The sequence below is a fragment of the Pristiophorus japonicus genome, chromosome 16 (assembly GCF_044704955.1).
Source record: "Pristiophorus japonicus isolate sPriJap1 chromosome 16, sPriJap1.hap1, whole genome shotgun sequence".
Lineage (NCBI taxonomy): Eukaryota > Metazoa > Chordata > Chondrichthyes > Pristiophoridae > Pristiophorus > Pristiophorus japonicus.
In genome coordinates, this window is record NC_091992.1 from 68,561,287 (window position 1) to 68,588,946 (window position 27,660).

Genomic DNA, 27,660 nt, shown 5'->3' on the forward strand with positions numbered 1-27,660 from the left:
GAGGTCGGCTGGACCGCCCGAAAACTGAAAGATAATGCAAGGGAGGCTAGTAACAGTATGGAGTAAGAGAGACACATTAGTACAAATAAATTTCATTTTAACCACCCACCTGCTCACCCGCGGAAATATTGCCCCGGCAGCTTCTTCGGGACGCCTGCTTTCCCTGTCGGAATTAGCGCCAGGCGCTACGGCAGGCGAAAGCGTTCAATTTCGTGACTACAGCACCAAGGGGGCATTGCACACTCATTGACATCACCAAGTGGGTGGCGTTAGAGTGCACAGCGCCATCTTGGAGCGCCCCTGGTAAACCTCCACTGAAGGTCGCGCGAGGCACTGCCAGCGCGGCACTCAGTTGGTAAGAGCTTCACAGCCCGTTAGCTCCCCTCTCGGGCGTAGCGCTAAGCAAATGGATATTTAGCCCCCCCAACTTTCTTCATCTTTTCTCACAACTCAAACTTTGTGCTTTTGTATCTTCTCAATGATAGTCATTTTCTCCCTATTAATAGGGAACCAAAGCTGCCTGCAGTGCGATGCCGGTTACAGCAACGTTACAACCTTGTTTGATCTGCAATCTACCGAAAGCATTAACCCAATCTTTCAAATGCTAACAGACCTGCTGTGCATTTCCAGTATTTTCATTTTGGTTTCAGATTTCCAAAACCTGCATTTGTTTCCTTTTCAGACCCAGTGCTCTAAGTGCATTTTTGCTGCAGTGTGATGGTGATTCCCCAGGTTTATCTATTGTAATCGGCCAGGAGAGCATTGGAATAGTCAAGCCCAGAGGTACTAAGGCATGGCTGAGGGTTTCAGCAGCAGATGAGCTGAGATAGGGGTGAAATAGGCTGTTGTTACAAAGATGGAAGTATCAATAAGCAGCCAAAGTGACACCAAAGTTGCAGCATTACAAACAGTTACTACACTCCAAAAGTACTTCATTGGCTGTAAAGCGCCTTGAGACATCCGGTGGTTGTGAAAGGCACTATATGAATGCAAGTCTTTCTTTCAAATAAAATGGGGGCCTCCAGCCAGTATTCACCTCAGGGCAGCTCCCTGGGCCTACTGCCACTTATATAATGGTGGTAATAACTTGAGATGGTTTGGGCAGATGTTGGAGGCAATGAGATGGAGGACATTGACCTAGTTTAAATACAGTGGGATGGACAGCCAATGGGCCTTGAAAGGGACGACACTGAATGAGAAGCGTGAGAATGGACAGACAGGTAAGGGTGAGGTGCAGGAAGCAAAGCAAGGGGAGGGGAGGATACCAGAATTGAGCAAGTGGTTCAAAGCGAAAGGAGTGACTCCTTTGATGAATTTTCCATCACTTTGCTGATGATTGAGAGTAAACTGATGGGGCGGTAATCGGCCGGATAAGATTTGTCCTACTTATTGTGGACAGGACATACCTGGGCAATCTTCTACTTTGCCGGGTAGATGCCAGTGTTGTAGCTGCACTGGAACAGCTTGGCTCAAGGCACGGCAGGTTCTGGAGCACAAGTCTTCAGCCGGGATGTTGTCGGGGCCCATAGCTTTTGCCGTATCCAGTGCGCTCAGCTGATTCTTGATATCATATGCAGTGAATCGAATTGGCTGAAGACTGGCTTCTGTGATGGTGGGAACCTCAGGAGGAGGCCGAGATGGATCATCCACAAGGCACTTCTGGCTGAATATGGTTGCAAATGCTTCAGCCTTGTCTTTTGCACTCACATGCTGGGCTCCGCCATCATTGAGGATGGGAATGTTTATGGAGCCTCCTCCTCCCGTTAATTTTTTAATTGTCCACCACCATTGACAACTGGATGTGGCATAAGAACATAGAAATAGGAGCAGGAGTAGGCCATTAGCACCTCGAGCCTGCACCACCATTTAATAAGATCAAGGCTGATCTGCTCATGGACTCGGCTCCACTTCCCTGTCCGCTCCTCATAACCCTTTGTTTGCTTATTGCTTAAAAATCTGTCTATCTCCGCCTTCAATATATTCAATGACCAAGCCTCCACAGCTCTCTGGGGCAGAGAATTCCATAGATTTACAACCCTCAGAGAAGAAATTCCTCCTCATCTCATCTTTAAATGGGTGGCCCCTTATTCTGAAACTATGTCCCCTGCAGGAGTGCTCTGTTCAAACAAGTTGCTTGTTCATTATGATCCGTGTAAGCGTCTGTGATGCTTCATCATATGGGGTTGGTTGTGTATTCCAACAAGGAAATGAGTTGGGTAAGCTACAATCTATTGCGTATACTTCGAGAAGTTCGTCAAAGGTGGAAAGAGCTTACAGCATGATAGAAAAACAAGCCTGTGGCCTGTGTGTATGGGGTCAAAAAGGTGCATCATTTTGAACTCGAAACGGATCACAAGCCACTCATTTCATTGTTTTCAGAAAACAAAAGGATTAATACCAATGCATCATCCCGTATCCAGAGGTGTGTGTTGACATTGTCTGCCTCTGATTATGTTATTCGTCATAGCCCTGGCACCGAGAATTGTGCCGATGCACTGAGTCATCTGCCATTGCCCACAGCTGAGCTGGAGACGCTTCAACCTGCAGATCTACTGTTAGTAATGGATGCTTTTGAGAGTGAAGGAACACCTGTCACTGCTCAACAAGTTAGGATCTGGACGAGCCATGACCTTATTTTATTGGTTGTGAAACATTGTGTCCTCAGTGGTGATTGGTCTGCAATACCTATGGAAATGTGTGATGAGACCAAACCTTACAACTGTCGCAAGGATTTACTGTTCATTCAGTCAGATTGTTTACTGTGGAGTAATCGTGTTGTTATGCCTAAGAAAGGTAGAGAGAAATTTGTACGTGAACTACATAGCACTCATCCTAGTATTGTCATGATGAAAGCCATTGTTAGAGCTCATGTATGGTGGCCTGGAATTGACTCTGATCTGGAATTATGCGTGCATCAGTGCAATACTTGCATGCAGCTAAGTAAAGTACCAGCGGAATCTCCGCTCAGTCTTTGGTCGTGGCCATCTAAACAATGGTCGAGGATCCACATCGATTTTGCGGGTTCTTTCCTGGGAAAGATGTTTTTTTGTTGTGGTGGATGTATATTCAAAGTAGATAGAGTGTATTATTATGTCATCCAGTACATCTACAGCTACTATTGAGATCCTTTGTGTCATGTTTGCTACTCATGGATTGCCTGACATTGTTGTGAGCGACAACGGAACTTGCTTCACAAGTCTGGAGTTTCAAGAGTTCATGATACTCAATGGTATTAAACATGTGAGGTCAGCCCCATTCTAACCTGCTTCTAATGGTCAAGCAGTGCATGCTGTTCAAACGATCAAGCACAGTATGAAACGTGTAACTCAGGGTTCACTGCAGACTCGCTTGTCCTGTATACTGCTCAGTTACAGGACCAGACCTCTTACGTTTACTGGGGTCTCCCCTGCTGAACTACTAATGAAGAGAAGTCTCAAGACCAAACTTTCTCTTGTTCATCCTGATTTGATCATCATCATCATCATAGGCAGTGCCTTGGAATCAAGGAGAACCTGCTTCCACTCCAAAAGTGAGTTCTTTGATGGCCGAACAGTCCAATACGAGAGCCACAGACCCTGTTACAGGTGGGACAGACATTCGTCGGGGGAAGGGGGAAGGGGTCGGTGAGGCTGGTTTGCCGCGCGCTCCTTCCGCTGCCTGCGCTTGGCCTCTTCATGCTCTTTGCGTTGAGACTCAAAAAGCTCAACGCCCTCCCGGATGGTCTTTCTCCACCTCGGGCGGTCTGTGGCCAGGGTCTCCCAGGTGTCAGTGGTGATGTTGCACTTTACCAGCGAGGCTTTGAGGCTGTCCTTATAACGTTTGAATGAGTGTGTTGAAAACAGACGTCAAAGTCAGCAAGAGTATCATGATCTTGCTGCTGTGTCATGTGACATCTCTGTCAACAATCCGGTTTATGTACTGAACTATGGTCAAGGTCCAAAGTGGATTGCCGGCACTGTTAGGGCCAAGGAGGGTAACAGAGTGTTTATTGTCGTGCTCAAGAATGGGCAAACATGCATGAAACATGTTGATCAGATAAAACTGCGGCACATGGATGAACTGGAACCGCTTGAGGAAGATGCAGTCAGTGACCAACCAACCAATGTTCATTCATCAGAGGATCCTGCTATCATTATTGAAACTGGCCTCCAGTCCCTGATGTGGTCATTACCACTCCCATCAGATCGGTTACTCAACCTTCAGTTACAACTGACTCAGAACGCTCGCCTAGAATGGAAGTTGAGCTGAGACGATCAACTCGTGAATGGAAAGTCCCAGACCTGTCTTAATTTGTAAAAAGACTGATATTAAGATCTTGAAAGGGGATGTTGTTATGTATTTATGCTTGGGGTCACCAGACACCAGGGTCCCCACTGTCGGAGGTGATCAGGCTGTACGCGCGCATGTGCGGTCACTGGTTGATAAGCACGGGTACCATGTCACACGGGTTACTTTGGGCGCGAATAAAGGTGGATCAGGTTTACACCTGAGGCAGTTTACAGGAACAAGTCTTTTGAGTCATTACACACTTCATGCTCTCTCTCTCACTCCCTCACTCCCACAGTTAATGCTGCCTCTCTCTCCCTTACGCCCTCAGTAATGCTGTCACTTTCCCTCACTCCCTCAGTAATGCTGTCACTCTCCCTCACTCACTCCATTAATACGGTCACTCTCCCTCACTAATGCTGTCACTCTCCCTCACTCCCTCAGTAATGCTGTCACTCTCGCTCAGTAATGTTGTCACTCTCCCTCACTCCCTCAGTAATGCTTTTGCATTCCCTCACTCCCTCCATTAATGCTCACATTCTCCCTTCCTGCTCAGTTGGAAATGAATATCGGAGGGGGCGGAGGACAGTGTGGGGGGTGATTCTACAAGAGCGATCAATCTGCTCTGCTAGTTTACAGCCAAGTGCTGATGGTGAATATTCCCTGTTTTCTGAAATAAAAGTTCCACTCCTTTATGTTGGATTTTTTGCAAAGCTTAGAGCAATTTGTGAAACCGAGAAGCAGAGGTAGTCCCAACAAAGATGTTTCTCTACAGTCTTTCATTTTTATCGGGAATGTTTTACTCAAAGCCTGCGGTCACGCTCCACATCTTTAGGTAAAGAATTATAATGATCATAATAAGCATGGTTACATCTGTTGGTTGTGTGTTGTATCAGTCTCTGTGACAGTACCTAGCAATGATATCACACAATGATCTCACGCCATGTCGTCCTGTCACCTTTTACAGAAGAAGCTATTGAGGATGAGGTCTGTGCAGAGGCGAATGTGTGGGGGGCCACCAGTCTCCAGCAACATCATTGAGATGGAGGAGCGGGTGCTCGAACTCATGGGGAAGCACACCTGGACAGCCATGGATGCATCTGCAGACCCTGAAATGATACCATGGGCCCAAGTTTCGGGCCGCGCCGACCTGGACGCACTGGACAAAGTGCGCCTAAAAAGAACTTCCAGATTCTCCGGCTCCCTGCTGGTCCTCTTGAGCCGGGTGCGGCGCAGTACGAGCTGTAGGGGGCGGAGCCAGGTCCCTGCGCTGAAAACAGTGCCGGGACCTCTGCACATGCGCGCTACAGTGGGCGCGCATGTGCAGTAGCTCCAGGCGCCCAAAACTGTGTGGGAGGGGCCCGAAGCACACAGCCCCTAGCCCTGGCCAAATGGTCTCACTGGGTCTGCGTGCATAAGGCTCCTCCCACGTCCAGCTCCTGCTTCCCCCCATCCCCGGACTGGACCCGACCCGCGCTTCCCCCGCCCCCCCCCACCCGACCTGACCTCCCTCTCCCTCCCCCCCGACCCGAACCGAACCTCCCGCCCTTCCACCACCCCCCCGACCCGACCCACGCTCCCAACCCCCCGCCCTGGACCCGACCCAACCTGACCTCCCTCCCCCCGCCCCCGACATGAACCGACCGGCGCTCCCTATCTTCCCCCCCCTCCCCTACCCGAACCAACCTGACCTCCATCCTGCCCCCCCCCACCCCCGACCCGACCTGCGCTCCCGACCCCCGACCCGACCCAACGCCACCTACCTGTAAATCTGGTGCTGGGGACGGGTCCTGCCCGAAGTCTTGAGGACTGGGAGAATTTTATAACTCAGTGGCAGAGGACAAAGGGTTCAATTAAGAAGGGGAAAATAGAATCTGAGAGGAATCTTGCTGAGAACATAAAAACTGACTGCAAAAGCTTCTATAGATATGTGAAGAGAAAAAGATTAGTGAAGACAAACGTAGGTCCCTTGCAGTCAAATTCAGGTGAATTTATAATGGGGAACAAAGAAATGGCAGACCAGTTAATCAACTACTTTGGTTCTGTCTTCACGAAGGAAGACACAAATAACCTTCCGGAAATACTAGGGGACCGAGGGTCCAGTGAGAAGGAGGAACCGAAAGAAATCCTTATAATGCGGGAAATTGTGTTAGGGAAATTGATGGGATTAAAGGCCGATAAATCCCCGGGGCCTGATAGTCTGCATCCCAGAGTACTTAAGGAAGTGGCCCTAGAAATGCATTGGTGATCATTTTCCAAGAGTCTATCGACTCTGGATCAGTTCCTATGGACTGGAGGGTAGCTAATGTAACACCACTTTTTAAAAAAGGAGGGAGAGAGAAAACAGGTAAATATAGACCTTGACATCAGTAATGGGGAAAATGTTGGAATCAATTATTAAGCTGAAATAGCAGCGCATTTGGAAAGCAGTGACAGGATCGGTCCAGGTCAGCATGAATTTATGAAAGGGAAATCATGCTTGACAAATCTTCCGGAATTTTTTGAGGATGTAACTAGTAGAGTGGACAAGGGAGAACAGTGGATGTGGTGTATTTGGACTTTCAAAAGGCTTTTGACAAGGTCCCACACAAGATATTGGTGTGCAAAATTAAAGCACATGGTATTGGGGGTAACGTACTGATGTGGATAGAGAACTGGTTGGCAGACAGGAAGCAGAGAGTCGTGATAAACGGGTCCTTTTCAGAATGGCAGGCAGTGACTAGTGGAGTGCCGCAGGGCTCAGTGCTGGGACCCCAGCTATTTACAATATACATTAATAATTTAGATGAAGGAATTGAGTGTAATATCTCCAAGTTTGCAGATGACACTAAACTGGGTGGCGGTGTGACCTGTGAGGAGGACGCTAAGAGGCTGCAGGGTGACTTGGACAGGTTAGGTGAGTGGGCAAATGCATGGCAGATGCAGTATAATGTGGATAAATGTGAGGTTATCCACTTTGGGGGCAAGAACACGAAGACAGAATATTATCTGAATGGCGGCAGATTAGGAAAAGGGGAGGTGGAACGAAACCTGGGTGTCATGGTACATCAGTCATTGAAAGTTGGCATGCAGGTACAGCAGGCGGTGAAAACGGCAAGTGGTATGTTGACCTTCATAGTGAGGGGATTTGAGTATAGGAGCAGGGAGGTCTTACTGCAGTTGTATAGGGCTTTAGTGAGGCCTCACCTGGAATAGTGTGTTCAGTTTTGGTCTCCTAATCTGAGGAAGGACATTCTTGCTATTGAGGGAGTGCAGTGAAGGTTCACCAGACTGATTCCCGGGATGGCAGGACTGACATATGAGGAGAAACTGGATCAACTGGGCCTGTATTCACTGGAGTTTAGAAGGATGAGAGGGGATCTCATAGAAACATATAAAATTCTGACGGGACTCGACAGGTTAGATGCAGGAAGAATGTTCCCGATTTTGGGGAAGTCCAGAACCAGAGGACACAGACTAATAATGAGTAAGCCATTTAGGACCGAGATGAGGAGAAACTTCTTCACTCAGAGAGTTGTTAACCTGTGGAATTCCCTGCCGCAGAGAGTTGTTGATGCCAGTTCAATGGAAATATTCAAGAGGGAGTTAGATATGGCCCTTACAGCTAAAGGGATCAAGGGGTATGGAGAGAAAGCAGGAAAGGTGTACTGAGGTGAATGATCAGCCATGATCTTATTGAATGGTGGTGCAGTTTCAAAGGGCCGAATGGCCTACTCCTGCACCTATTTTCTATGTTTCTACTGTACACTCTCTTATATATAACTGAATTGTGAATTGGAATTACAATATGAACATTTGCAGATGACACCAAATTGGGTGGGTGTAATTAATAGAAACATAGAAATTTACAGCGCAGAAGGAGGCCATTTTGGCCCATTGTATCTGCGCCTGCCGACAAAGAGACAAAGAGGCAAAGAGACGGCCCTTGGTCAGCAGCCCTGAAGGTTACATATAAAGCGATGAACAATGAACAATTGCGGAAAGGTAAAGAGCATCCGGCCCAACCAGTCCGCCTCACACAACTGCGACACTCCCTGCACCGCAACATTCTACACTCCACCCCAATACTGAGGAGGACTGCGACAAAATACGAGAATACATTAATAAACTTGCAAAATTGGCGTGTAATTGCCAAATAAATTTTAATATAGAAAAGTGTGAGGTTGTACATTTTGGTAGGAAGAATAAGGAGACCACATACAGCTTGAAAAGTAAGTGTATAATTGGGTAGAGGAGCAATGAGCTGTAGGGGGTACAGGTACACAAATCATTAAAAGAAGCAACGCAGGTTAGTAAGGCCATAAAAATGCAAAGCACTGGTGTTCATTTGGAGAGTGATAGAATTAAAAATCAGGGAAGTTGTGATGAATTTGTATAGAACCTTGGTTCTTGTGCAGAGTTCTGGTCTCCATATTATAAAAAATGATATAGAGGCTCAGGTGAAGGTGCAAATAAGATTTACAAAGCTGATACCAGAACTGAAATGTCATAATTGTTAGGAAAGATTGAACAGCCTGGGGCTCTTTTCTGTTGAAAAGAGAAAACTGAGGAGTGATCTGATAGTGGTCTTTAAAATTATGAAAGGGTTTGTTAGGATCGACGTAGAGATGATGTTTCCAGTTGTGGGGCAGATCAAAACTAGGGACCATAAATATAAGATCATCACAAATAAATCCAGTATAAAACTGTCTTAAAAAGACCCCATCTGGTTCACTAATGTCCTTCAGGGAAGGAAATCTGCCGTCCTTACCCAGTCTGGCCGCTAATCTACCCTCCGTACCCGGTCTGGCCGATAATCTACCGTCCGTACCCGGTCTGGCCTATATGTGACTCCAGACCCACAGTAATGTGGTTGATTTTTAACTGCCCTCTGAAATGGCCCAGCGAGCCACTCAGTTGTAAAAAAAAACACACTAGGAAAAGCCACTGCTCCCCTTCCCTTTCCTGCCCCGAGCTGTCAGTTTGGAGCTCTATGTCTAAATCAAACAACAACTTGTACAATGACCAGAGTGACTGACTGCACGACTGGCTGGTCTTTCTCAGCATTTGCCAGTTGTTGTTCATGGGCTCAGCTGCTGGATCGTCGGCACCGGAAGTGCCTGGAAGCACGGCAACCGGAGCGGGGAGAGAGAGGCCCCGGGGGAGGCCTGGTCACAGTCACCGGGGGAAGGGGCCGGGATAATCCTAGACGCGGGCTCAGGTGTGACCTGAGTCACTGGGGGAGGGGCCAGGTGTGACCTCAGTCACTGGGGGAGGGGCCAGGTGTCTGAATGCGTTTTAATAGTGTGACGTCACATCCGTGGTAATTATGTGCACATTCGTTTTGCATTCGTGGTGCATATGTACAAGTGTTAAAACATCGGCTGCTGAATAAAAATTGCCTCACTATGGTGCGCAGCCGACGGTTTGCATCCTGACTACTTTGCTATGCCCCCACCATGTGACCCTGGATTTAGAAAATATGGTCTCCCTAGTGGACTGTGTGCTGTATATAGTCTATGAGTGATGTATACAGTCAACTGTGAACTGTGTTTAGTGTACTGTGCACTGCCTACCTTTACAATGCCTCAACGTGAATCACAATCTCCAGGAAACCCAGCAGCTTTCTGTGGTGTTGATGCTCAGTGCTGACATCCAGATCACCTCCCCTACCTGCCGCCTGTGGCTCCCCATTTCCTCTCCACAGACTTCCCTATTTAATCCCAACGACCAGAATGAACTTTTCCATTTATCTTACCTCTTTTGCAGTGTCATTCTGACAAAACTTCTCTTAGACGTTCAACAAAAGGTGATAAAACCACAGACCTTGCAGAGTAACTTCTTTCAAACAGTAAATATTCTCTTGCGTTCACAGTCACAGGTCATGGCTATAAGTAGATCCTGCATCTACTGTAAATTGTCGGTCACTTTTACTGCCCAGTATCTGGGTAAAGAACATGTCTGGACTAAAACAGGATTATTCTGTATCCTGGATAGTGTGGCACTGGACATGTGTTTTCCTGCCTTTACAAGGTGAACTGAAATGGGAGATGCGGCCTACTGTAAACCAACAAACTGGTTTATGAGACATGAATGAACAGAATAGTTTTCACCGTGAGCTTCAATCAATTTTTGGGAGATACAGGATCGGGAGATACTGGATCTGGTAATATTATACTATGAATAGAAGTAGGCTTGGGGCTGTGGGGGAGCAGAGGGATTTGTGGGAACAGGGTCACAGGATGTTAAAAGACAGGACCTCAGGTTGATCAGCCTGTAAAAAAGCTAATGGAATTCTAGGTTTTGAGAGATTTAGAATATAAAAGTCAAGAGGTAATAATGAGCTGATATAAAACCTTAATAAGACCTGAGTTAGAGACTGTGCAGTATTGGGTTCCACAATGTGGGAAAGATAGAGGCCTTAGAGAGGATACAATACAGATTCACGAGGATGCTGCCTGGTAAGAGTGAAGGGTTCCCAAAAATTCCCATGAGTCCCTCTCCCTGAAAGTTAAAGAAAAGCTCCTCTTGGACTGTTAAAAATGAGCTTTGGATTTTTCAAATGGAGATCTCCCCCCCCCCACCCCAGTGTTTTGACTTTTTGAAAAGAGAATTCAAAATGGACCTAAATTACAGAAGCACGAGATCCCCTAAATATCTATGGGAAGGAGCATATCAATTTTAAGATTATACAACATTTTGGCTGCGAAAGAGAGTTACCGAATACAGGAGGTGGGGCTAACCTCTGAAGCAAATTCATGTGTTAAGGATCCCAGACTGTCTGGGGGAAACTATGCAGCACCAATTCACCCCCCAAGAGATAATCAAATTATCAGGCATTATCTAAACTACAGAACTCATCCAAAATATGCAAGAACCCAATTACCCAATCAACCACTATGGAAATCATGGGCCCAACTAGATGGCCAGGAAACTGGACAATCCTAAAACAATGCAAAACCAGTGATAGCACATTATCACACCCTAATCGAGTTACTGCTGACTAGCCCACCAAAAACACTGACAAAGGAGACATTTGAAAATCAATGGACAGAACAGTTTAAACAAAGCCCACGAACTGATTTGGCGCGAAGATAAAGAAGCCTGTTTTAAAATAATTGAAGGCCTGTTCTGGCAGTTAGGGGTGCTTCCAGAAACACTATTGAGGTAGCAGTCTCGTTGCATAAGGTTAACACCAGCCTCGAAAAGTGGGACCCCGAAACATCGGCGAAAGGAATCTCTAAAACCCAGAAGGACAGCACCATGACAGCAAACAGGCTTTCAAAATGACCATCGGAAAGTTTCGGACCATCGCGACCAAACAGTCAACCGGAACCAACCCGACTAAACCAAAGAAAAACCGAAGATTTTTCCACTCTACAAGTTGGTCCTACGCTACCAAGGGGTAAAACATTACCTAACGGAACTTTTAAGACTACCCTGACCAAGGAAAAGTGAATATTCACCCCGCAAGTCCAATACGCACCTTACCGCATCAGCGGACTCAGCCCAACTGAAGAAGTGACGCAGGTTGAAGTCCCCAACGAGGTCTGGGGTACAGACTACAGAACTCGAACAACTAAGGTGAACCCCAGAGTTTGGAACAGGACCAGGACAACTAAGGCAAACCCCGGAGTTGGAATAGGACCAGGACAACTAAGGCGAACCCCAGAGTTTGGAATAGGACCAGGACAACTAAGGCGAACCCCGGAGTTGGAACTGTCAAAAGGGAATTGGTGAGCATGGTCCCTGAAACCCCAGAGTTCTAACCTAGCTAGATAGTGGGTCTGGGAAGTTGTTTTTTCTTACTGTTCCTACCTGTTGATGTTCTGGTGTGTTTTCCCCTCCCAGGTTTAGTGCATAAGTATTTTGGGAGGTGGGAGGACTGTATTCTTTTAATCTGTTATATGTGTAATGTGTTATGTGTTCTTTCCAAATATAGAGCATTTGAGTTGCCATTTCTCCCTATTTGTACCTGATTACTGTGATTATTAAAAACGTGCCCTTTTACTCTGTTTGAACACAATAAAACCAGTTTGCATCCTACCCAACTGACTCTGTCTCAGTTTCTCACAATCCCCAAATCAGTCTAGAATCCAGGGTGTGGGGCGCCTCGAAAACGGCAAGGAGTCAGACAAACCTGACCAAAACACCACCCCCTACAACAAGAAATATAAATACAAAGATTTTTCCATTCAAACAATGCCGATAGGCAGAATCACATTTACCCACGCTATTCCTTTCTCCCCTATCCAATCAAATCTTCAATGTTGACCGTTTCTGTCACGGCCTCTACCCCTGGGAGTGAATGCCACACAGCCTCACAACTCTGAAATTTCCCCGCCCTTGGTTCTAAATTTCTCGCATTGAACCTTGTATTGATGGCCCCTCGCTCCAGACCCTCAACTACTGGAAACAGTCTGCTTCGAGTCTCTTTTCTGTTGTGAAGACCGATGCAAAGTATTTATTAAATACCACAGACAATGTCTGACCATCGAAAATTGACAATCCTCTCCTCTCCTCTCAGGGGTCCCAGCTCACTTAACAATTCACTCTTAACGGAAACATTTGTAAAATACTTTGATCCTTCTGATGTGCTGTGTGCAGTACTGGGCTCCATTTTATAGGAAGAATATTGAGGCTTTAGAAAGGGTACAAATATTTTTATGAGGGCGTTGCCTGATTTGAGGAAACTAAGAATGACTTGGAAAATTGAGGCTTTCCAGTAGAACAATGCAGATTAAGGGGCGATGTGATGGTAAGTGTTTAAAATTAAGAAAGGATGGGACAGGGTAGATAGAAGCGGATTGCTTCCAGTAGTTGAGGGTCTAGAAAGATGGCCCATCAATACAAGACTCAATGTGAGATTTAGATCCGAGGGCGGGAGACTTCACACAGAGAACTGAAGCTGTGTAATTCACTCGCAGGGTTAGAGGCTGAGGCAGAAAGTATGTTAACGTTGAAGATTAGATTGGATGGCGGGGTGGGGGGGGGGGGGGGGGGGGATGAAGGGATTTGGGAACAGGGTGGGTAAATGTGATTAGAACCATTTGCTGGTGTGGAGTCTAAACACCAACACGGACTGGTTCCATGTTACAACTTCTATATATTTCTTAGTAGCCTTTGACTGATCACCTGCTAAGGGAGACAGAAAGAACGTGAGCAATAAAAAGAGTGAGAGAAACAAGGAGTGACAGACAGAAAGGGAGGGGAAGGCATAAAAAGAGTCAGAGGCAAGTAAAGAGGGAGTTACAGGAAGTGAGAAACCAGTATGGTATTATTTTTCTCCTTGTCCATGAGGAAAACCACAGCAGGTTAATTTGGTATACGGTAGAAAACACACACGAAGGACGTCAGCTGCCTGGTTTATTCAGTATTCTACAGGCCGACGCTCAACTTACCCTCAGAGACATAATAACCCTGTTCTTCAGCAAACTGCCCAGTGTTCATTCCATGTAGTTCTTCCCACCTTGCCATGGCCACCTGCACTGTACACTAATGGAGACCAGTCTGCTCAGAGCGTTTCCTGAGCTCTGTCTGGGGGACGGAACATGCCGTCTTATATCACTATTGCTTTGGATTTTGATTGGCAGATGCCAGTTCTGTTTAACCCACTCAGTGCTAATTACATCGGTTACTACATTTCCGTTTAAACGTACAAATTCTCAAGGGTACCGGTCTTTCCAAGCTGCCAGTCGTCTCGGTACAGATGGGTTTTGCCACTTTCAATATTTAAAAAGAAAATTGGGAGTCCATTTCTGAAACCATATCCCAGTATTATAAAACCAAAAGAGATGTGCGCAGAATTTAGTGACCTTTTAATCATTTTACTGTATTTTTAAAACAAGCTCACGATTTATAATCTTTGAGTTCCCTTGAAAGAATTTGCATTAATATAGCGCCTTTCACAACCCCAGGACACCCCAAAGCGCTTTACTGCCAATGAAGTATTTTTTGAAGTGTAGTCACTGTTGTAATGCAGGAAGGCCAAGCCAATTTGTGCACAGCAAGCTCCCACAAACAGCAATGAGATAAATGCTCAGATAATCTGTTACAGATGTGAGGAGCACACACGTATGGCTCCACGAAAATTGCGTCTAATCAGCCCTTTAGTGCTAAACCTGCAGGTGCCTGCTTAGCCCCTCCAGACAAGTTCAAACTATGGTCTTCAGCAATTAGGACCAAAATTGCATGCTGAATCCAGACTTTCAAACAGGCATCCATTTATTAGTACTGCGCCAGTCTTCACCCTTTCACCAAAATAATTTATTGAGTGCTGCAGACTATTGAACTGTGGTGGGCATCACTGCAAAGCCTGAACTTGCGCGAACAAAACACTGACACTTGCGCATTTTCCTGCAGAAGTTGCTGGTTATTGAGCAGAAGCAGAAACCTTCTCACAAGGGGAAGATGCTGAGGCTAATTGTGGTCCTTACTGTAATTCCAGCTAAGATCAGCAGACTCCGTTATAGACCAGGGATCTGCCTAAGTCTGCGTGGTTAAGCTACTTACTGCCATAAGCAGCTGATCTAGTAAATATGTCAGTCGTCGCTCAGTGGGAGCACTCTTGCCTCTGAGCCAGGAGGACATGGATTCAAGCCCCCCATCAGAGACTAGAGCCAATAATCCAGCCCAACACTCCCAGTGTAGTACCGAGGGAGCGCTGTAAGGTGCAAGCTAGCAAAGGCAGTGTAGCCGCATGGATAGAGAATGGATAGGGGACAGAAAGTAAACAGTAGCTGCATTCCGAGGCTCCTCCCCTCCCTTAAAGGGAAGGGCCATCGCTGCAGGCACTGCATTGGGGCCAGTCAGCTGGTCCCTGACGACAGCCTCGATTCGGCCCGATCAGCCCCACACGCTCCCCCGATCCGGCCCCATCAGCCCCACATACCGCCCCGATCCGGCCCCGATCAGCCCACGCACCTGCCGATCCAGCTCCGATCAGCCCCACACACACCCCCGATCAGCCCCACACACTCCCCCGATCCGGCCCCATCAGCCCCATACACTCCCCGATCTGGCCCCATCAGCCCCACACCCCCCGATCCGGCCCCATCAGCCCCACACACCCCCCCGATCCGGCCCCATCAGCCCCACACACCCCCCCGATCCGGCCCCATCAGCCCCACCCCCACCCGATCCGGCCCCATCAGCCCCACACACCCCCCCTGATCCGGCCCCATCAGCCCCACACACCCCCCCGATCCCATCAGCCCCACACACCCCCCCCCGATCCGGCCCCATCAGCCCCACACACCCGCCCCAATCCGGCCCCATCAGTCCCACACACCCCCCGATCCTGCCCCATCAGCCCCACACACCCCCCGATCCGGCCCCATCAGCCCCACACGCTCCCCCGATCCGGCACCATCAGCCCCACACACTCCCCCGATCCGGCCCCATCAGGCCCACCGCCTCCCCCCCCCCCCCCCGATCTGGCCCCATCAGCCCCACACCCCCCCCCGATCAGCCCCACACACCCCCCCCCGATCCGGCCCCATCAGCCCCACACACCCGCCCCAATCCGGCCCCATCAGTCCCACACACCCCCCGATCCTGCCCCATCAGCCCCACACACCCCCCGATCCGGCCCCATCAGCCCCACACGCTCCCCCGATCCGGCACCATCAGCCCCACACACTCCCCCGATCCGGCCCCATCAGGCCCACCGCCTCCCCCCCCCCCCCCCGATCTGGCCCCATCAGCCCCACACCCCCCCCCGATCAGCCCCACACACCCCCCCCCGATCCGGCCCCATCAGCCCCACACACCCCCCCCGATCCGGCCCCATCAGCCCCACACACCCCCCCCCGATCCGGCCCCATCAGCCCCACACACCCCCCCGATCCCATCAGCCCCACACACCCCCCCCGATCCCATCAGCCCCACACACCCCCCCCGATCCCATCAGCCCCACACACCCCCCCCCGATCCGGCCCCATCAGCCCCACACGCTCCCCCGATCCGGCCCCATCAGCCCCACACCCCCCCCCGATCAGCCCCACACACCCACCCCGATCCGGCTCCATCAGCCCCACACACCCCCCCCCGATCCGGCCCCATCAGCCCCACACACCCCCCCGATCCCATCAGCCCCACACACCCCCCCCCGATCCGGCCCCATCAGCCCCACACGCTCCCCCGATCCGGCCCCATCAGCCCCACACACCCCCCCGATCAGCCCCACACACCCCCCCCGATCCGGCCCCATCAGCCCCACACACCCCCCCCCGATCCGGCCCCATCAGCCCCACACACCCCCCCCGATCCCATCAGCCCCACACACCCCCCCGATCCAGCCCCATCAACCCCACACACCCCCCCGATCCAGCCCCATCAACCCCACACACCCCCCCCGATCCGGCTCCATCAGCCCCACACACCCCCCGATCCGGCCCCCATCAGCCCCACACACTCCCCCGATCCGGCCCCCATCAGCCCCACACACCCCCCGATCCGGCCCCATCAGCCCCACACACCCCCCGATCCGGCCCCCATCAGCCCCACACACTCCCCCGATCCGGCCCCCATCAGCCCCACACACCCCCCGATCCGGCCCCATCAGCCCCACACACCCCCCGATCCGGCCCCATCAGCCCCACACACCCCCCGATCCGGCCCCCATCAGCCCCACACACTCCCCCGATCCGGCCCCCATCAGCCCCACACATTCCCCCGATCCAACCCGATCAGGCCCACACCCCCCGATCCGGCCCCATCATGCCCATGCACCCCCCGATCCGGCCCCCATCAGCCCCACACACTCCCCCGATCCGGCCCCATCAGGCCCATGCACCCCCCGATCCGGCCCCCATCAGCCCCACACACTCCCCCGATCCGGCCCCCATCAGCCCCACACACTCCCCCGATCCGGCCCCCATCAGCCCCACACATTCCCCCGATCCAACCCGATCAGGCCCACACACCCCGATCTGGCCCCATCAGGCCCACGCAATGCAGCACAGTGCCGGGCTGATCGATGGCGGCTGAAGAGGGATTGAAAAAAATGGAAAAGCAGCATTGTTGAAATTTTTGAATTTAATAAACGGGTAATTTTCAGGTTCGCAGAAACTAGTGCAGTACCGCAAGGATCGGTGCTTGGGCCCCAGCTTTTCACAATCTATATCAATGATTTGGATGAGGGGACCAAGTGTAATATATCCAAGTTTGCTAATGGTACAAAGCTCGGTGGGAATGTAAGTTGTGAGGAGATGCAATGCGCCTTCACGGGCATATCGACAGGCTCAGTGAATGGGCAAGAACATGGCAAATGGAATATAATATGAAGTTATCCACTTCGGTAGGAAAAATGGAGAAGTAGAATACTTTTAACTGATGAGGGATTGGGAAATGTTCGTGTTCAGAGGGGCCTGGGTGTCCTTGTACACGGATCACTGAAAGTTAACATGCAGGTACAGCAAGCAATTGAGAAAGTAAATGGTATGTTGGCCTTTATTACAAGAGGATGTGAGTATAAGAGTAAAGGGGGGAGAAATTTGGTAGCATTTGGGACGCTAACTTTATAAATTTTGAAAATTTAGTGACAGGTGCAAAGGATTCTGAACTACTTCTAAATTGGCCTTTAGCACCCCAGGAAGGAAGGGACAGTAAATCAAGTGCCAATGACCTCAGTGGGGCACTACCACCTGAGCACTACCCGATTTCAGGTGACTTGCATTCAGCAGTCATCCTTCAATCCTTCACAATGATTCATTCCAGCTCTTAAAGGGGAGGCTGTATCAATGGGCAGCTGCTCATTTTCAGCATTACTGCATCTGAAGGAGATCGGAGAGCAACTGCAAGAATTCATGGCTATGGCTGCTCCAAATCCAAGGGAGAGAGCTCGTTGGTTCACTGATGTCGCATTGGATGCATTGATGGCAGCAGTGGAACAAAGGAGAGAAGTGCTGTTCCCGGCCAATGGAAGGAGGCCATTGGCCCAGGTCTTCAGGGCAATGTGGAGGGAAGTGGCCCAGGAGGTGTCGGCCAGTAGTGTTGTTCAACGCAGCCCGACAGTGCCGTAAAATGTTCAACCGACCTCAGTCTGGTGGTCAAGGTGAGTGCATGCTTCAAATGCTCCTACATATCAGCCTCTGAACCTGTGCACACTGCGCAAAGCACCACTCCCCCGCCAAACATCTGCAGCTACTCAAACTCTCATCCTCCTCTCACGCCTTGCCTACATTCACAGCTATTCAACGACAGCAGGCATATCTCAGACACATAGCTGGACCCTGACTCTCACACATTCCTTTCCTTTGCAGGCCAAGATGGCACACAATAGGAGGGAGCAGCAGAGGACCCGGAGGGGGGGGTTACCCTCAGCTCCAGCAGCTCTCAGAATTGGAGGAGCGAGTGCTGCGGCTCATTGGGCAGCAGGTGGTGGGCGCCGTATCTGTCAGCGATGTCGGCCCCATTGCGGGCACCGGTATCCCCTCTCATTTTCTCCCCACTTCCCCCTCACATCAGAAGGCTTTATCACTTTCCAACTCATGATACTGTCTGCCTTCCTTGCTACATTCCTGCCCTCACCTTAACACAAGTCTTTATGCTTTCAGATAAAGACAGTGTTAAGAAGGGATAAAAGGTTTTGCATAAGGGTGAATAGTAAATGTAATTGTTGTATATACATGTGGTTAATGTTTTGTGATAAAAATTTAATTGGAATGTTGCATATTTGGTGCTGTCTCTCATTTCAGTCTTTGGGTTCGGATATGGAATGAGAAATTGATGTATTGATGAGGATATGCAGAGTAACCGGCAATTGGCATGGAATCCATTGGAACTGAAGTCTGATGACGTGCTCATGGACCACCCTTGCAGAAGAGTCCAACGGAACCGTTGCTTGAGCACTCCGATGGTCTGCTCAATGATGTTTCTGGTGGTGACATGGCTCCCATTGTACGAGGCCTGGGCAGGAGCGGTGGGGTTGTGGAGGGGAGTCATGAGCCTGGTGGAGGGCGGATAGCCCCGTCTCCGAGCAGCCAGCCACGAGCTTGATGTGGTGGCTGGAAGAGAGCCACCGGTCTGGCGCAGGATGAAGGCATCGTGGTTGCTGCCAGGATAGCGGGTATTGACGGTGATTATAGCATGTGTGGTCGCACACCGACTGGTCATTCAATGAGTGGGAGCCTTTGCGGTTACGGAAGATCTCAGGATTGTGATGCACCGTGGGTGCAGTCAATGGCGCCCTGCACCGTGGGGAAGCCCGCTATCCTGGTAAAGCCACATGCTGCTCGTGCTGCTTCTCTCGCTCATGGGGAAGGAGATGTAGTCCCTCCTCCTTCTGTACAGAGAATCTGTGACCTCGGGGATGGAGCAGTTTGCACGGCAAACTGGGAGACGTTGGAGATGTCTCCTGTTGCTCCCTGGAAGGATCCATTGGTGTAGAAATTGAGCGCGATGGTGATCCTGACTGCCACTGAGAGAGCTGTCCTCGCCCTGGTCTGAGGCTCCAGGTCTGGGTGCAGCAGATGGCAGAGCTCTGTGACCACATCCTTGCTGAAATGCAGCCTTCGCACACACTGCTCCTCAGTGACATTGATGCAGGAGAACTGCTGATGGAATACCCGGGGAGGGTAAGGGCTCCTGTTGCGGGCCCTGTTGGCCCTCCTCCCTGGGGCCACATTCTGCAGTGTTTCTCTCTGTGCCTCTGGGGGTGATGCTGGAGCGCGAGGTCCTGTGCCAGCACAGCCCCCGTGAAACGGTATCAATGTTGGACTTTCAAACCTGCCCTCAATGAAAGTCAGGAATCTTTAAGAGCCACAACACTCCTTCAACTGCAAATTGCTCAAATCGGTCGAAATGCCTGCCTATTTGAAACGAAGCAGCGAACATTATTGGCCGACTAAAACTTCACCGGATGCTGGCGCCTTTAAATGATGCTCCTCCAGCCGACTGAAACTGTCGTCGTTGGTGCCAGGCACGAGATCGGGGACGAGGGCCAACTTTTGTTCCAGGGCGCTGCTCACGGTGATGGCGTCAGCATCGCCCGGCGCAACAGAGCAGGGTGCTACGTGTTACCGCCGCCGCAAAACCCCCACCGAATTTAGCAGGAAGCGCTGTTCTCGCCACACCCGGTCACAAACTCATTTGCGCCCCAATAGCGCCAACGAGAGGCGCAAAGTAGCCCAATTTCTCCCCAAGATGTCTTACTGCAATTATATCGGGCCCTGGTGAAACCACACCTGGAGTATTGTGTACAGTGTTGGTCTCCTTACCCAAGGAAGGATATACTTGCCATCGAGGGAGTGCAACAAAGATTCACCAGACTGATTCCTGGGATGGGGGGGATTGTCCTATGAGGAGAGATTGAGTATTCTCTAGAGATTAGAAGATGATCTCATTGAAACATACAAAATTCTTACACCTTTGACAGGGTAGATGCAGGGAGGATGTTTCCCCCGGGCTGGGGAGTCTAGAACCAGGGGTCACAGTCTCAGAATAAGGGGTCGGCCATTTAGGACTGAGAAGAGGAGAAATCTCTTCACTCAGAGGGTGGTGAATCTTTGAATTCTCTGCCCCAGAGGGCTGTGGAGGCTCAGCCGTTGAGTATAATCAAGACAGAGATCGATAGATTTTTTGATATTAAGGAAATCGAGGGATATGGGGATAATGCAGAAATGTGGATTTGATGTAGATCAGCCATGATTTTATTGAATGGTGGAGCAAGTTCGAGGGACCGAATGGCTCCCATTTCTTATGTACCTTGTGTTATGCTCATAATAAAGTGATACAACTGAGTACTGTACGCAATGAGTAAGTGTGACCTTAGCTCCTTTAATTAAACTCCAGAGTGCAGGTACAGCATGGGAGGCCTGATTATATACAGTGCTCCCAAAGGGTGCTGGGATCCCTTGGGACTCCCACAGGTAGAGCCTCTGGTGGTGGTATGATACAGGTTGCCAACAGTTACATACATAACACCTTGGCCACCTCCCCTTTAACTTTCGCTCCTGAAATTCCCGGCCTCCTGAACAACGCCTCCTGCATCAGTCGGTGTCGTCACCCGGTGATGCTGCAGAGGACGGAACCGAAGTTCTGGTCCAGGGAGCTACCGGGGTGATGCGCACAGCAATGACGTCAAGGTCTCTAGGCGATGGAGATCAGGGCGCAACGTCTTACCACCGTTGCAAATCTCCCGCCGAAGTTAGCGGGAGTCGTTCATCTTGGTCGGTAAGTGGTTAGCTCCACCTGGAGGCAATAACGGGAGGCACTAAGGAGGCCAATGTCTTAGTTGGATATATTCAAGAGGGAGTTAGATATGGCCCTTATGGCTAAAGGGATCAAAGGGTATGGAGAGAAAGCAGGAAAGGGGTACTGAGGGAATGATCAGCCATGATCTTATTGAATGGTGGTGCAGGCTCGAAGGGCCAAATGGCCTACTCCTGCACCTATTTTCTATGTTTCTATATTTCGAGCCAGAACTGGCACAATGGTGAAGTTCCTGGGGTTTTACTGGACCTGTGACTGGAAACCATGTGAAGCACCAATTCTCTACAATGACATTAGAGGCTAGTCACACGTCTTTCCAGAACCAATCAGCTTTAGCTTCATCGTAGAGAGTCCAGGGAACACTGAATGGTGATGGAGTGCGACACGGACACAGATTGAAAAAACTACTGTTGCTTTTGAGCTATCGCAGGAGCTAACCATCATTTTGCCTGAGACAACTAGATGATATTAAGTGTTATTTTCCCCTCATGCAGTGGATTCCCAGTTCTGATCTCAAAGTATTTTTCTGTTAACTTCTCTACTTCCTGTTTTGTGGTTATATTATTTTGTGTGTTTTTTTTTTAAAACCTGACCTGAAGGTGACCCTCAACAGTCATATAAAGACGACTCAATGAAGAGTAGCACAAGCACCTTAATAGCATGTAGATTTGTAGTTATGCCTGTTAAAGGGCTCCTCATTATAATCCCCACTCGATCTAATGCTCAGGAGAAATAACGGCAATGGCATCGCCATGCATGTTCCTGCTCAATAACCATTCATACATTTCACTCGTGTTGTACTATCAACCCTGGCAGCAGTGGTTCAGTAGCAGCACTCTCATCTCTTAGAGGGTGTCGGGTTCAAGTTCCTCTCCAGGTGTTTGATCTCAAATTCATACTCCAGTGCAGTACTGAGGGAGCGCTGCAGTGTCAGAGGTGCATCTTTCAGGTGAGATGCTAACGCGAGGACCTGTCTACCCGCTTGCGTGGATGCAAAAGATCCCATGGCACTATTCGGAGAAGAGCAGGGGAGCTCTCCCCGGTGTTCTGGCCAATATTTATTCCTCAACCAACATCACCAAATCAAATTCTCTGGTCATTATCACATTGCTGTTTGTGGGAGCTTGTGTGCCCAAATTGGCTCCCGCATTTCCCAGATTATAACTGTGACTGCACTTCAAAAAGAACTTAATTGGATGTGAAGCGCTTCGGGAAGTCCTACGGTCATGGAAGGTGCTCTATTAATGCAAATTCTCTTTCTTTCTTTCGTTCTATAAATTTACCAGTCACAGGACTGCCTGAATCAATATCCATGAATACAAAGAGTAAAGAGGAGAACTGAAAAAGGAAATGAGGGATAAAGAGAGTATATGAGAATAGATTAGCGGCTAAGAACAAGGGATCCCAAATGCCTTTCATAAACCCAATATATTTAGGGACCAAAAAGGAGATCTTCTTGTGGACTCAGAGGGCATGGTTGAAGTATTAAACGATTACTTTGCATATGTCTTCACTAAAGAAGAGGCTGCTCCCAAGATCACAGTAAAGAAGAAGGTAATATAGAAATTGGATAGGATAAAAATAGATAAGCAGAAGGTAATTGAAAATTTGGCAGTGCCCAAAGTAGCAAAGTCACCCTAGGTTACTGAGGAAAGTATCGGTGGAAATTGCAGAGACTCTGGCCACAATCTTCCAATCCTCCTTGGATATGGGAGCCTACGACCAAACGCTGCAACATCGGCCTATTCCGCCCTCATCCATGCCTTTGTTACCTCTGGTCTTGACTATTCCAACGCTCTCTTGGCCGACCTTCCATAGATTTGACTTTATCGAAAACTCTGCTGCCAGTGTCGTAAGTCGCACCAAGTCCCGCTCACCCATCATCCCCTGCGCTCGCTGACCTACTTTGGCTCCCGGTTAAGCAACACCTCGATTTTCAAATTCTTATCTTTATTTTGAAATCCCTCCATGGTCTCGCCCCTCCCTATCTCTGTAACCTCCACCTCTGAGATCTCTGCATTCCTCCAAATCTGGCCTCTTGAGTATCCATGATTTTAATTGTTCCACCATTGACGGATGTGCTTTCAGCTGCCTGGGCCCTAAACTCTGGAATTCCCTTCCTAAACCTCTCTGTCTCCCCTCTCTCTCCTCCTTTTAGACATCCTTAAAACCTACCTATTTGACCAAGCATTTGGTCATCTGTCCTATCTCATGTGCTTCGGTGTCAAATTTGTTTGATAACACTCTAGTGAAGCGCCTTGGAACGTTTTGCAATGTTAAAGGCGCTATATGAATGCAAGATATTGTTGTTGGAAGTGTTGCCTGAGAATTGCAAATGTTACACCCCGTTCAAAAAAGGTGAGGGGGATCAATACAGCAACTACAGGCCAGTCAGCCCAACATCGGTGGTAGGGAAACTTTGAGGCAATAATCCGGGACAAAATGAATTGGCACTTGAAAAAATATCGGTTAATAAATGAAAGCCAGCAGGAATTTCTTAAAGGCAAATTGTGTTTGACTAACTTGACGGAGTTCTTTGATGAAGTAACAGAGAAGGTTGATAAGGGTAGTGCAGTTGATCGATTTCAAAAGGGAAAGTTTGGCTTGACCACCCTCACTGAATTTTTTTGAAGAGGTAACAGAGAGAGTAGACCAGGGTAATGCAGTAGATGTAATTTATCTAGATTTTTAAAAGGCCTTTGATAAGGTACCACGTAATATACTAATGAACAAGGTCAGAGAATGCAGAGTCAGGGGACAAGTGGCAGAATGGATAGCTAGCTGGTTTCAGGGCAGAAAGCAGAGAGTAGGGGTAAAGGGTAGCTATTCACAGTGGCAGAAGGTGAGTAGTGGTGTTCCTCAAGGATCAGTGCTGGGCCCTCTGTTGTTCAAGGACACAAAGCAGAGTAGAGGTGAACAGTTGTTTTTCAGTCTGGAGGAAAATATACAGGACATCATTTCAAAGTTTGCAGATGACACAAAACTCGACAGTCAATTGAATCATTGCAAGTGAAGCCAGAATCGGCTGCAGTGAGTGTGGAGGTGGATGGGCTGTTGTTCAAGCCTGTGGACCGGGAAAAGGGACGGAGTTGGGAGCGGAGTTTGTTCGCTCGCAATATCAGAGGTGGTGGTGAAGCAACAATGCAGAGTTTTATTGAACATCAGGTGCAGAGGCAAGGCTGCATTTGCAGCACAGTGCAGCAGGAAGGAGTGGTGCGTGACTGCACACTTCTTTGTCGACCCACCTTTTGATTAAAGGCCCAAGGAGAGATTGAGGGGGAAAGAGAGACAAGGCCGAAACAAGGGGACTGTAGTTCGTCTACACCTCTTTGTTGACATTCACCAAAGAATGTCCAACCGCCTTCAGTGTGCCAGTGCAGCCTTCGGTCGCCTGAGGAAGAGTGTTCAAGGACCAGGATCGCAAGCCCGGCAGCAAGCTCATGGTCTACAGAGCAGTAGTGATACCCACCCTCCTATATGATTCAGAGACATGGACTATGTACAGCAGCACCTCAAAGCACTGGAGAAGTACCACCAGCGCTGCCTCCGCAAGATCCTGCAAATCCATTGGCAGGATAGGCGCACCAACGTCAGTGTTCTCGCTCAGGCCAACATCCCCAGCATCGAAGCATCAACCATGCTCTATCAGCTCCGCTGGACGGGCCACATCGTCCGCATGCCCAATACGAGACTCCCAAAACAAGCGCTCTGCTCAGAGCTCCGACACGGCGAGCAAAGCCCAGGTGGCAGAGGAAACGCTTCAAAGCCGCCTTGAAAAAGTGCAACATCCTCACCGACACCTGGGAGTCCCTGCCCCAAGACCGCTCAAAGTGGAGGAGAAGCATCCGGGAAGGCGCCGAACACCTCGAGTCTCTTCGCCGGGAGCACGCGGAAGCCAAACAGCAGAAGGATCGTACAACAACCCAAGCACCCCACCCACCCATCCCTCCCTCCAACCACTGTCTGCCCCACCTGGGACAGAGGCTGTTGGTCTCATCAGTCACCTCAGAACTCATTAGTGTGGAAGCTAGTCATCCTCGACTCAGAGTGGTGATATTACTGGACTAGTAATCGAGAGGACTGGACTAATGATCCGGAGACATGAGTTCAAATCCCACCACAGCCGCTGGGGAAGTTAAATTCAGTTCATTAATAAATGTGGAATAAAAAAGCTAGTATCTTAATGATGGCCATGAAACTACCATCGGGTTCACTAATGTCCTTTTGGGAAAAAATCTGCCGTCTTTACCCAGTTTGGGCCTATATGTGACTCCAGACCCACAGCAATGTGGTTGACTCTCAACAACCCTCTGAAAGGACCCAGCAAGACACTCAGTTGTATCAAACCGTGAGAAAGAGGTATACTAAGGACAAATCCAGACGGACCACTTGACATCGGCACCGACATAACAACGGCACACTCAGCCCAGTCGACCCGGCAAAGTCCTCCTCACCAACATCTGGGGTCTTGTGCCACAATTGGGAGAGCTGTCCCACACTAGTCAAGCAACAGCCTGCCATAGTCATACTCAGACTCATGTCTTTCAGCCAATGTCACAAACTCCTCCATCACCATCCCTGGGTATGTCCTGTCCCACCAGCAGGACAGACCCACCAGGGGTGGTGGCATAGTGGTATACAGTCGGGAGGGATTGGCCCTGGGAGTCCTCAACATTGACTCCAGGCCCCATGAAGTCTCTTGGCTTCAGGTCAAACATGGGCAAGGAAACCTCCTGCTGATTACCACATACCATCCTCCCTCAGCTTATGAATCAGTACTCCTCCATGTTGAACACCACGTGGATGCATTGAGGGTAAGCAAGGGCATAGAATGTACTCTGGGTGGGGGACTTCAATGTCCATCAGCGAGTGGCTCGGTAGTCCCACTACTGACCGAGCTGGCCGAGTCCTGAAGGACATAGCTGCCAGACTGGGCCTGCAGCAGGTGGTGAGAAAACCAACACGAGGGAAAAACCTACTTGACCTCGTCCTCACCAATCTTTAGCAGCACCTCTCAAACCCGCAACCTCTACCACCTAGAAGGACAAGGGCAGCAGGCGCATGGGAACACCATCACCTCCAAGTTCCCCTCCAAGTTACACACCATCTTGACTTGTAAGTATATTGCCATTTCTTCATCGTCGCTGGGTCACAATCCTGGAACTCTCTCCCTAACAGCACTGTGGGAGTACCTTCACCACACGGACTGCAGCGGTTCAAGAAGGTGGCTCACCACCACTATCTAAGGGAAAATTAGGGATGGGCAATAAATGCCGGCCTTGCCAGTGATGCCCACATCACGGAACAAATAAAAATAAAAATCTACCTGTCAAAGATGCATCTGTCCATGACAGTATGGTAGAAGTGACCACTGCACAGTCGTTGTGGAGACAAAGTCCCGTCTTCGCATGGAGAACACGCTCCATCGTGTTGTGTGGTACTACCACCGTGGGAAAACCACAAATATAACACCCCTATTCAAGAAAGGAGGGAGACAGAAAACTGGACACTATAGGAGAGTTAGCCTAGCATCTGTCATTGGGAAAATGCTTGAATCCATTATTAAGGAGGTAGTAGCGGGACATTTAGAAAATCAGAATAGTCAAGCAGAGTCAGCATGGTTTTATGAAAGCGATATTGCGTTTGAAAATTTATTAGAGTTGTTTGAGGATGTAACTAGTAGGGCGGATAAAGGGGAACCAGTCGGGTTGGATTTTAGACTTTGATGTTTTTGGGGCGATAATGGCGGCTGGGCGGGAAAGTTAGTGCCCGAGAATACTTTGCGCCTCAGTAAATTTGGGCAGCTGGGCCCTGAATCAGGGGGCGCAGTGCTAAGGGAGGCGTTGTACACTTCTCGTGGTGCTAGGATGGGAAACTCTCGAGCTAAAGAGCTGGGCCGGGAGCACTCCGAGAGACGGTGGGTGGGGGGGGGGCATGAAACCTAAAAAAAAAACCACAAAAACATTCCCAAAACATTGCCCACGCCACCACAAATTGCAAAAACAATTTAAAAAAAACAAGCACACTTACCTTCGGAGTCCATTACTCACCTCTTCGCCAACGGGATGGTTAGAGCGCCCGAGTTCCCGGGCGATCATTGCGAGGCACACTTCCAGGCGGACGGGTCGGGCAGGAATTCAAACTTGCGCCAGTGTCACAACCAGGGTTGTTGCACACCGGCGCAGGTCTTCCAGACGGTGC

At 49.5% G+C, this 27,660-nt stretch overlaps 1 protein-coding gene across 1 annotated transcript in view; it reads right to left on the reverse strand.

Annotated features, from left to right (window-relative positions):
* LOC139226181 (MLX-interacting protein-like) overlaps positions 1 to 27,660 on the reverse strand; it is a 413,094-nt gene that overhangs the window by 289,617 nt on the left and 95,817 nt on the right. The window lies entirely within an intron of this gene.